At 57.7% G+C, this 10,698-nt stretch overlaps 1 pseudogene; it reads left to right on the top strand.

Annotated features, from left to right (window-relative positions):
- The first annotated feature begins 9,045 nt into the window (after positions 1-9,045).
- Positions 9,046-10,323, top strand: LOC136154582 (protein EOLA1-like; annotated as a pseudogene).
- The last annotated feature ends 375 nt before the right edge of the window (positions 10,324-10,698 follow it).

A 10,698-nucleotide genomic window follows, 5' to 3' on the forward strand; every position in this document is an offset into this window, starting at 1 on the left:
TTTTATGTGAATCATCCCAGACTGCCTCACTCTCATCAGATACACCGGCAAATAGGACTATTCCTAATGGGGACATTTCACACCGTGTTCATCGTTCAGATAAAGAAACGGAGACTCAGAGAGGGGGTGATTTGCTGAGATTCACGCTCCAGCACTGGTGGTGCTGGGGACCAATCCAGCTTTGAGATGGCAGAGCAGAGTGTCTGCTTCCTCCCACACCACCTCTGTGGAGGACCAGAGCCTGCCCAGCCTACCTGGCTGCTGCACATGCCTGCACGCAGCCTTGCCTCTGCAGGCAGTGGATGAAACTTCACAGCGCATCAAAGGCTTTAGAAATCCTTTGCCGAAAATCCCTCAGGGAACCTATACAGATAGTGTCAGGCTGGGGGCCCTCCACAAGCTCACTTGCTTCAGCTACACACCTGGGCTCAGTTCCCTCCATGGGTCTGACCCTTCTGGGTGCCCTTCCTCCATTTCCCTGCCAAGGAGACCCTCTTCACTACAAGACCCAGCACAGACGGCCCTCCCATCTGAAAAGCCCTCCATGGCCCCTCGATGTGACTCAGGGATTGGTTCCCCAGGCTTCATGTCCCACAACCTCTGCCTCATTTCAGGCTCTGTGCTTTACAGATCTGTCTGGAAGATGCACTCCAGCCTCCCCATCCCCAGACCTAAGTGATGCAGGTGTGAATGGATACGTGATGCCCTGCACGCCATACCATCAGGGCCCACTGTGGACACCTCAATGCCTGTCTGTGCTCTGCACCTCCCGACGGGCTGGCAGGAACTGTCAGGTCAACATTGCAGGTGATGGGTGCCCTGCCCGGCCATGTCTGCTCCCTGTCCCCTTGGTGGTTAAGTCCCCAGCCAGCCTCTTGCACCAACTCCCTACCCTCCCCACCCCTGGGAACAGCCTCACGAAGGACCCATCCCAAGAAGGCTGGCTCTGGAGTGGTCTGAGGAGAAGTGGCACGATGGGGTCTTGGTAGGGGGTTGACATCCCTGCCCCATGGGTTATGAGGACCCATCCTGGGGGTAGTCAGTGTGTACTCAGCCCTGGGCTCAAGGCCACAGCCCAGCTGCTAGAACTTGTGCTGGGCTGGCAAGGGGAGAGGAATTCCCTGGCAAGTGAGAAGATCTAGGTGTGTGGAACGTGGAGGGGGGGAATACAGGAAAGTGACTTCCTTGCTTTGCTGTCTGCAGGGAGCTGACCAGCCTAGGATGAAGAACAGTGAGAACCAAGGGAGGGGGCAGGGTCTCCCCAGTAGCTGACAAAGCTTCAGGCAGGGTTAAACATTGGCCCAGGATTCGACAGGAGTGGCTGAACTTAAAGACACTGAATGTTCCACCAAGGCAGGACTGACCCACTGGTATCTGATGTCCTCTCAGGAAAAAATGCATCAGTGACACAAAGGCCAGGGAGACTGGAAGGCAAGCCCCAGAAGACTGGGACATCCCAGACATCTCTGAACTTCTAAGCTGGTGCCCCCCACCCTCAAGGGAGCAAACTGGACCAGAGGCCTCCCTCACAGGTGCCCTCCATCCCAGGAAGCAGGGGAACTGGCCGCCCCGATCTGTGGCAGAGCCCACAGCACTACCAGGATGAGAACAAGGAAGCATGGGAAGAACTGGCCACCTACTGCCCGGCCACCAAGCAGAGACTGCAGCAGAGGTCGTGGGGTTGCACTAGGTGGCCAGGAGCCAGGGACCATGATGAGGGCTGCTGCCTCCCCGGAGGCCGGACCCACAGAGCAGGGAAGGTGGACCATGCAACGCGGGCTCCCAGAGCTTTGATAGGTAGGCAACCAACCAAGGTACAGTCCAAAACGACACTGAGGACAAGGGCAGCCACCCCGGTAAACAGGTCAAAATACCTCACCCATGTTTGGCCCCTGAGCCAGTTCTCAGGTCTGGAACTGAGGAACAGGGATGGGGCAGGTCCCTGGATGAAGGACGCTACTGCACCACAGCAAACAGACATGGGAACAACCCTAGGCCCGCCCAAAGGGATCTCGGGCTCTGAGATGGTGAACCCACACAGGCAGGTGGGACGACCAGAGGAATGGAAGTTGCCAGACACAGGGTCAAGTTGACAGCAATGTGAGAGACATGGTTACCTCTGACTCTGTGGCCCCTGTGGGATGACCCCCTGGGCTGGGCTTTCTGGGCACAGGGGCTCAGCGGTCAAGAGACATGGGGCTAGTCCCGAGGATTCGTCAGTTGGTTGAGCTGGGAGGGCCTGAGGCCTAGAATGCAGTATCCCCCAGAGCCAGGTTCAGGGCTTAGCGAGATGTCTGTCGAGGAGTCCTTCAGAACCTGGGGGAACATGTGATGTGAGGGAAAGACGGTAAGGCCAAATGGAAACTTGGTGTGAACTCCAGTGGGTGAAAGAGAAACACAGAAAAAGAGGGGGGATACACGCCCCACTCATGAACTGGGGAACCTTCTCACCTCTGGTGGCAAATCATGGGCATCCTCTGCTCCTGACCCCTCACACCCACTCTGCTTGGCCAAGTCACCACAGTGGGCACACAGGTACTCAAAGGATAACCAATGGGGCTCCCACCCAGAGTACAAGAGTCCCCTCACTGAAGTCCTCTCACCATTGGTATGGGATGGCAATGTGCACTCCAGTTTGCCCTCCCTGCTCCTCGTTCTCAAAAACTAAATAGCTGGATCTGGTCTGTGCGCCTCAGCATGGTGTCTGGAAGCCCCCTCCAATGCTGGGGGTGTGGCACCTGGGTCGTGGCCAACCTGCCCAGATGGAGGACAGTGAAGAACATGCAGACCCCAGAGCTTGGGAGTGATGGACACGTGCAAACCAGCACCTCACACCCCCGGGTCAAACGTGATATAAAGGCCTGTGATGTGAATGCGAGCAGGGCAGCACCAGAGGCTGACAAACGCTCCCCCAGTCAGCCTGGGTGGTGCCCCATCCCCTGGGCAATCAGTACCCCAAGTAGCGGCAGCAGAATGGCCACCCGTGTCCGCAGGTCCCATGTGTGCCGCGTCTTCTCAAAGAACTGCAGTGGAACTGAGATGAAATCAGAAATGCGTCTGGTTCTCAGGCTGGCCCCTCCATCTGGCCTGTATGGAAAGGGCTGTGGTCAACGGGAGCTGCCCTGGGGACAGAGGGAAAGTAGGACTGGCTGACCTCCCGGAGCTACACAGCTGCCCCTGGGCTTGTCCTGCATGTGAGAGTCCAAGACCCAGAACCAAAGCTAGGCAGGGACCGAGGGACTGACAAGGATGTGAAGGGCCCCTCTCTCACGGGCAGAGTGCTGGACACCAGAGCAGTGTCTCCTTGGGGACTGCTCGCCCCAGGTGCCAAGCCTGGGGGTGGATGGTGACCCCCATTGGGAGGGCATGATGGACACATGCTGACCTGTGGGGCACTTATGGCTCTGAGACACCAAGCCAATACTGAGTCCATTGCTAGCCTGCAAACAGAAGAGGACAAATCTGCAATACAAACACCAGGGCGGGATGAGCGCCCAAAAGAAGTGCTCACAACTCGGCACAGAAAGGACACACAGCTCAGCAGAAAAGTGGGCAACAGGCATTTCAGAGAGGAAACCACATTGTCCAAGGAGGACACGAGGGAAACCGAGAATCTGGATCGAGCGCTCCCAGGTCAGTGCTGCCGCAAATGCAGAGCAGGAGCAAAGTGGAACCCTCACCAAGCCTCAGAGACCCAGATGGGGTGGGAGGCAACACTCCCTGGGGCTCGGTCTGCACATCTGGGCACGTGAGGAGAGCTGGCGCCAGTAGCTGGAAAGGGACAGGTGCAGAGAAACGCCACAGATTAGGTCCTCACAGCTGCCCCCATCAGCAGCCACACATCATAGGTGTCCAGTTCAGTGGGCAAGGTCTTGTTCAGAGCCAGGATGAGGGAAGAACAGCAGCAGCTCACCTACCATTCACAGGACCCTCCCTCATGATCTGAAACCACTACCAGCACGTTTTGGGGTATATGGAGTTAGCTGATAACCACTCTTGGGGCAAGGAGGAGAGCACCAGCATGAGGGAGCTGGGTGTGGTGATCGCTTGGGTCCCTGCAGCACTGAGGCCTCAAATCCAGGAGGCAGCCTCTGCCCCTCAACTCATGGCTGGGAGGCTTCTGCAAGGAGAGAAGAGGCTGCATGTTAGAAGGGAAAGCACTGCTCGGACTCAACATTCCCAAAGCAGCAGTTGCGTGGGCGCCCAGCTAACGGGAACCAGTGAGACACCGACCCTGCCTTTCAGGGACTCGGTGACCCTCGGGGGTCCAGACTCATGCACAGCAGCCACAGCCTGGGAGGAAAAGGAGGTCAAAGGCATCAGCAGGAAGATCCAGGGCGCTCCAGAACTACCAGATGAGAGCAAGGGACACTTGGGCAGACGGAAAAGAGCAAGACGGACACTTATGTTACGGTTGTGCCTGGAAGGAGGACAGAGGGTTGTCAGGACAAGAGGAGCCAGCCGTCTAGGGGCAGGAACTGCAGGAGTTGAACTGTGGGGTCCTGGATGTGCTCTACACAGAGCCCAGGGCCAGCACAGTCACCCAGAGTGCTGGGCGATGAGGAAGGAGACCTGGGACCACAGGAAGCCCCCCAGGGCACCACGGTCAGGTTGGGGCTTAAACAGGAGAGGGCTCAACTGTGGTTTCCATCCGGGGTTGAGGACAGATGTGCACGCAGTGTGACACAGAATCAATGGTATGTACAACACCAGCTGGAGATGGAGAGACAGGTTTCCAGGCTAGTGGGGGGCCTAGGCTGACAGCACCACCCCGGCCCATGAGGCCTGAGTTCAGCTAGTAGCAGTGGGGACAGGAAGAGGAGCATTTACCGTGATCAGGCACTTGGGAGGCAGGGACACAGCAGGCAGGGCGGTGGATAGGAACAGAGTCAGATGGTTGCTCTGGGTGAGCTGAGCTCCCAGACGAAAGGAAGAGTTCAGGAAACAGTTCTGAAGGCAAAGCTGCCTTTCTCTGAGACATCTCAGGTCCCAGGGGCAGCAGGAAACACATTGAGGACTTTCTTTTGCCTCTGCAAAAAAACAGATAGACTGTTGCTCAGCACCGGGCCAGCAGTCCCAGGGTGGCTTGGAGGGGAGCCAGCCTCAGCCCAGCGATGGGGAACTATGCCCAGAGGTCGTGCCTCTCTCCACTTCCCTGGCCCCTAGGATCCACTCTGAAGTTCAGATGCAGTCGCTGAAGACACTGGGTCATGGTCACTTTGACTCTCGCCGATTCTCGCAGACTGGACACCTATGGCAAGGACTCAAAAGGGCACAGTCTGGCCTCTGCCATGAAGCTGGACAGGCCCACTCTCCGTGGGTTTCCTAGGCAAACAGCTCCATCTTTGCAGCCACGCCCTGCCTCTGATGGCTCCACCCCACCCACAGCCAGGCAGGAGCCTCACCCCAGTCCCACCCCACCCCAGCCCAGCCCCAACCCCTTTCCTTCCCAGTCCAGCTCTGCTCCACCCCGCCCCACCCCAGCCCCAAGTATTTCTCCAGAAGCTCCACCTCACCCCGGTCTTTCCCATACTCTTCCTCCCACACTGCTCCTTCCACCTCCTCCCCTCTCTTCCACTAGTCTGCTCAGTTCCTGGTCCTCCTCCGGGTCCCACTCCAGGCCCCTGGTCTCGAGGCTCCTCCCTTTCTGACCTTCCAGGTGCCTCAGAGCTGGGCGGATCTTAGTTTGTCTCCTAGCAGACAGCGCCAGTGAGGGAATGCACCTTTGTTCCTACGTGCGTGTCTATGTAACTGCATGCCTGCGTGCCTACGTACCTGCGTGCCTACGTGAGTAAGGGAAGCCATACACACTGGAAATGATGGGCGTCAGTGTTTGTGGGCACGATGCGACTGAGGCCAGCCGGTGCTGTCAGCTGTCTCGGTCCCAGTGGCAGATCACTGTCCTGCCTGGTGGCCGCAGCCCGGCCATCCCAAAGCGATTGTGACTCTCTCTGCTTGCAGGAAGGCGGAGCCTGCCTCATGTACAGATGATACCTCTAGGCGGGGGTTTCCAGGCTCTGGGACAAGGAGTGCTTGCCAGGGGGCCGAGGCAGACCTTCTGGCCCCCTCCACGGCCACAATCCCCGCCCGCTTTCTTTCCACGTGTGCATCCCAGTGATGCCTTGGGCCACATGGGAAGATGCCAGCAGACTTGCCCTCCAGCCTCCTACCCTGCCCCTGGACTATGACCTCACACAAGGCCCACCCTCCCCCTGCGAGTCGTCCCGACCCAAGCTTGACCCTGCAGGGCTCAGCTGCTTGTCCCACAGCCCACTGACTGTGGCGGCCCCCGGATCCTTCCAGAGTGGCAGTGTGAGGGAAGCAGTTGTTTTCTCCTGTATTGCAGGGTCTCCTGGGCTGTAAATCACAATCTCTCCTGGGAGATGGGCTTATGTGCTATGGACTGAGACATCATGGGGTCCCTGTCCCAGCCACATGAGGACAGGCCAGCTGCTGTGATGAGCACAACCCACCCTGAGGGAAACTGCTCATGTGTTTCTCATCAGTTGGGCCCTCCTGGAAACCCATGGCTTGAGGGCCCTGCCAAGGAGAAGACCGTGGTAGCTGTTGTCCAAGACTGCTATATTGTCACTGGTGACTTTCTCCCTGTTCCTCTGGTCCTCGTGCAGGTGAAGATGCCCAGTCAAGCAGGCAGAAGCATGTTTTCTCCTCTGGCCATCAAGCAGGCACCCACTGCTTCAGGCTGTAGGAGTGCTTGCAGCCACTTCTTGCTCAGGGATTCCACCCACACAGGTGAGATTTGGAGGCTCTCAGGAGGAAGGGGTTGGGTTGGCTGAGAAACTGAATGGTGGCCACTGGGCAAGCCTGGGATCCAGTCACATACCCCAGTAGAAGACACAGCAATGGCCAAGCCCCGGGGCCAGCCAGGTCCTTTGTAACCAAGCCAGACCCGGTGAAGAGTGTGACCCTTTGTCACCCAGCAGGTGGGCAAACGTTCAAGCAAATGATGATGCTCAGGGCCAGCCAGTGCATGAGGCCATGACACCCTTGCCTGTGGTTGGTGGAGTGGAAACAGGGGAAGCCTTTTTGGGGGGCCATTTGCTGGTGTGTGTCAGCACCTCGGGTGTGTGTCATGTGGCCTGGGCCACCTCTTGCATGGTTTTTCAATGAGTGTGTGGTCATGTCGAGTGGCTGTATTGGCAGAATGAGCTTTCCCTTCCCTTCCATCAAGAGGGAAGCATCAGTAACTTGTGGGACCCCTGACACTGGCAGGTGTATACAGACACATGAAGATGTGCAGACGTAGAAGAGTGTGCCCGAGGTGCTGGGAGTGGAGAAGCCATCCCCCCACTTCCCACTTGCCCCTGCAGAGAGATGTTCGGACAGGGCTGACACTCTGGCTTCATTTGCCGGCAGTCACATCCGAATCACACTGGGTGGCTCATACTAGGATCCATGTTGGTTCAGGAGGCCCGGCAGCTGAGGTCGAGGTGTTGGCTGGCGTTGGCTCTCATGAGGGCTGTGGAGCGTCTCTCCCATCTCTCCTCCATCTCTTCCAGGGCATTGCTGGCCTTGGTGGGTGTGTCTGGACTTGGAGAGCTCTGCCTTCCTCTTCACCCCAGTTCCCTCGTGTGCCTCTCTGTCTTTAAATGTGCCCTTTATATGGAGACAGCTGTACTGTTAGAGGAGGGTCCATCCTTATTGTGCTCACTTGACCTCCATCAGCTCTGTGAAGAACTTTCCTTTGTCTGTAAGGTCACGCCAAGGTATTTGGGATTGGGACTCCAGCACCTGACTCTGAGGGTACACAATGTGAGTCCTCACACCCTACAAAGGCTCTGAGGAAGGAACACACTGGAATGTTAAAAGGATGGAAAGATGGCCTTTGTGGCTACTGGGGGTGAATCCAGGGTCGAGAAGAGCAGGCCACCAGGGTAGGAGCTAGATCACATAGGGCCTCGTGGGCCTGTGAGAACTGTGGCTCTGCTGTGCTCCAGGAGGGAAAGGCCCAGAAGGCCCTGAGCGGGGTGCCCGTGGGACCTTGTCCCCATCCTCACAGCCATGTGGAAACGGAGGCCCCTTGCAAGGTGCTGAGACCCTGCTGACGTTAAGGCTCGTGGCTCTGCTCCTCTGCCTCCACCCCCCTCCAGTGAGCAGGGACCACCCCCCTCCAGGTACAGGGAAAGAAGTGAGAATGGTGGTGCGTGTGTTCAAGTCCCCTGCAGTCATGGGCTACATATCTATGCCTCCGTGCCTCCTCAGCCGTCGAACGAGGTGACGATAACCTAGTGGATTATTTGAAGTCTGAATTCTGTGATCCCTACATGGTGCCATCCTAGGCCCTGGTGATGACATGGAGTGCACCCATCTCAGTAGTTCCTGCTCTTCTTTGTTCTTTCTCTAGGCTCTGAGCCGGGCCCGGGACATCTGCTGACAGTGGAGGCAGTGGTATGGGAAGGACTGGGTGGAAAGTGGCTCCCAAAGTTACAGGGAAGACACCTGGCAGGGCTTTTGAGGTCCAGGGTGCCCCATGGCCGAGTCCACATTGGTTAGCATAGATCTGCCCTCATCATCCCTGGGCTAAGACGGGGGATCTGCAGAGCATGGACAGTGATGGGGCCGCAGAGCTGAAAAGTGGGGTGGTGGCAGGGAGTGGGGGAAGCCAAGCCCAGGACAATGCCTGTCTGTGCTGGGAGAGGACCAGAGCCTGGTCTCTGGGCTGTGAAGCCAGGGGGCTTGTGCTCCCTCCTCAGTGCTCTCAGGGTTTCAGGGCCCTCTGTCTTGGATCTCACCTCATGCCTTTCTCCCACTGTCCCACCCTCCTTGCTGACCTCCCCACAGACTGCATGGGATGGATGGGTCCTCTGGGTTACCACCGTGCCATCAGTGAACTGTGTGGAGATAGATGGAAAGAGCCAGCTTTCTCTGACCCATGCTTTCTGTGTCAGCAGATTTGGAGGATGCTCAGGCTCGTGGGGCTGAGGTCCAGCCCAGGGCTGTGAGCTTGCAGGCCACTGAATCACACTCCTGACCTTTGTGGTTTTGTGTTTCTGCAGCCACATGAAGACCTGGGAGCCCTGGGAGATGAAGTTCGGCTGTCTGCTCTTCTGACGGCCCTATGCGGGTTTTGTCTTAAACGGTGTCAAGACCCTGGAGATGGAGATGCCATAGCAGCCCATGCTACGTGGCCACCAGCACTATACCCTGGCCGTCCACATGGCACACCGGGACTGGGAGGACGCGGCCTGGCGGGAGCTGCTGGAGCAGAGGCTGGGGATGAGCCCCACCCAGATCCAGGCCTTGCTGCGGGACGGGGTAAAGTTCAGTCATGGAGTGATCGTGGGTAAGTGATGCCCTGCCTCCTGCTGCCCGCATGGCCCCCAGCACTGCCCTGGATCTTGGCCGGATTGTGCTTGTTTGTTTTCTGTTGAACTAGTTTGTGAGGTTGGGCGTGGCGGCTGAGGTTTCTTCAGAGGGACAGCAAGGGTCCCTGGGCTGGGAGCCAGCTGCCCGAGGTGCCTGATCACCACTCTGGGCCTCAGTCCCCGTTTGTGCTTGAGGCAGAGGTGGGTCCAGGTCTGCACGTGGCACTTGTCTGTGTGTCTGTGTCCCCACGTGTGTCTGTGTGCCCAGCAGAGACCATGAGAGGCAGTAAAGCACAAAGCCTGGGTTCCACACCCACACTGCCTGAAGCAGGGCCTAAGCAAGTCCCCTGACTCCCCAGGGGTGAGGCCCCACAGCAACACCTGTCTGCTGGTAAATCCCTTGGGGACCTGATGTCTGCTGGCCCCTGCTGGGGCCCTCCTGCTCTGTCCCTGTGGCCTGCAGTGGGCAGACTGAGAGCTGCCCGTGGCCTGGTGGGTTCATGGGGCACCAGGCCTCTCCGTTTCATTTTGCTCCCTCCCTCGCTTGGCCTCGCTGTGAGTTCCCTTTGCTGAGGTGAGCCCGTCTGAAATGCTCAGCCAGAGGACCCAGTTCACCTAGGGTTCCCTCCATGATATGGTCTTAGTCTCAAGCAGGTGCAACTTTGAATGACCTTGTTCTCATTCTGTGTCCTGTCTTTGCACACATCTCATGGTCATCGGGAGCATTTAGCTGTGCCTAGAAAACCTAGGTCCCGACTAGGTGGAGGAGCTGGAGAATCAAGGCCTGCTACCCGACCTGCAACAGAAGTACATGACTGCGCTTGATAACCCCTGCTGGCTGCTGCAGTCCATCGATGGGAGGGGCGGGAAGTACATCTTCCAGGTGGACATCCTCCAGCACCTGGTCCTCTTTGGGCAGGAGGCCTGTCCAGACTGGGCTCTCGAGAGGAATGTGACCGAGAGACCAGAACATGCTGATACCATGCAGTCACCATAGCGCTCGGACTTGCCCATCTGGTTCTGTCTGAATCGACCCTGTGCTGTGGTGCCCACTTGGTGCGGGGCTAGGGACAGGGACTCCCCTCATGTGATGCTGCTCTGGAATCAGTGAGAGTCTCTGGGACTTAGACCTTTATGAATTGATGGCATTGCCAGTTGTTTTGGCCTGCTGGATCTGGGTGGTTGAGAGAAATGTGTTGTGGAAACAGGTTATTGTTTTTCCCTCTCTGTTCTGGTCCGAAGTCCCGGATGTTGGAACAATGACCAGGGGGTGATAGGGGAAGACTGGGGGCAGGGCTGCACATCGGCAGGCAGAGAGGCCCACAGGCCCAGAAACAGGCCACTGTTTATCCTTGCACGTGACCCTTGTCCT

This window comes from Muntiacus reevesi, chromosome X, assembly GCF_963930625.1.
Source record: "Muntiacus reevesi chromosome X, mMunRee1.1, whole genome shotgun sequence".
Lineage (NCBI taxonomy): Eukaryota > Metazoa > Chordata > Mammalia > Artiodactyla > Cervidae > Muntiacus > Muntiacus reevesi.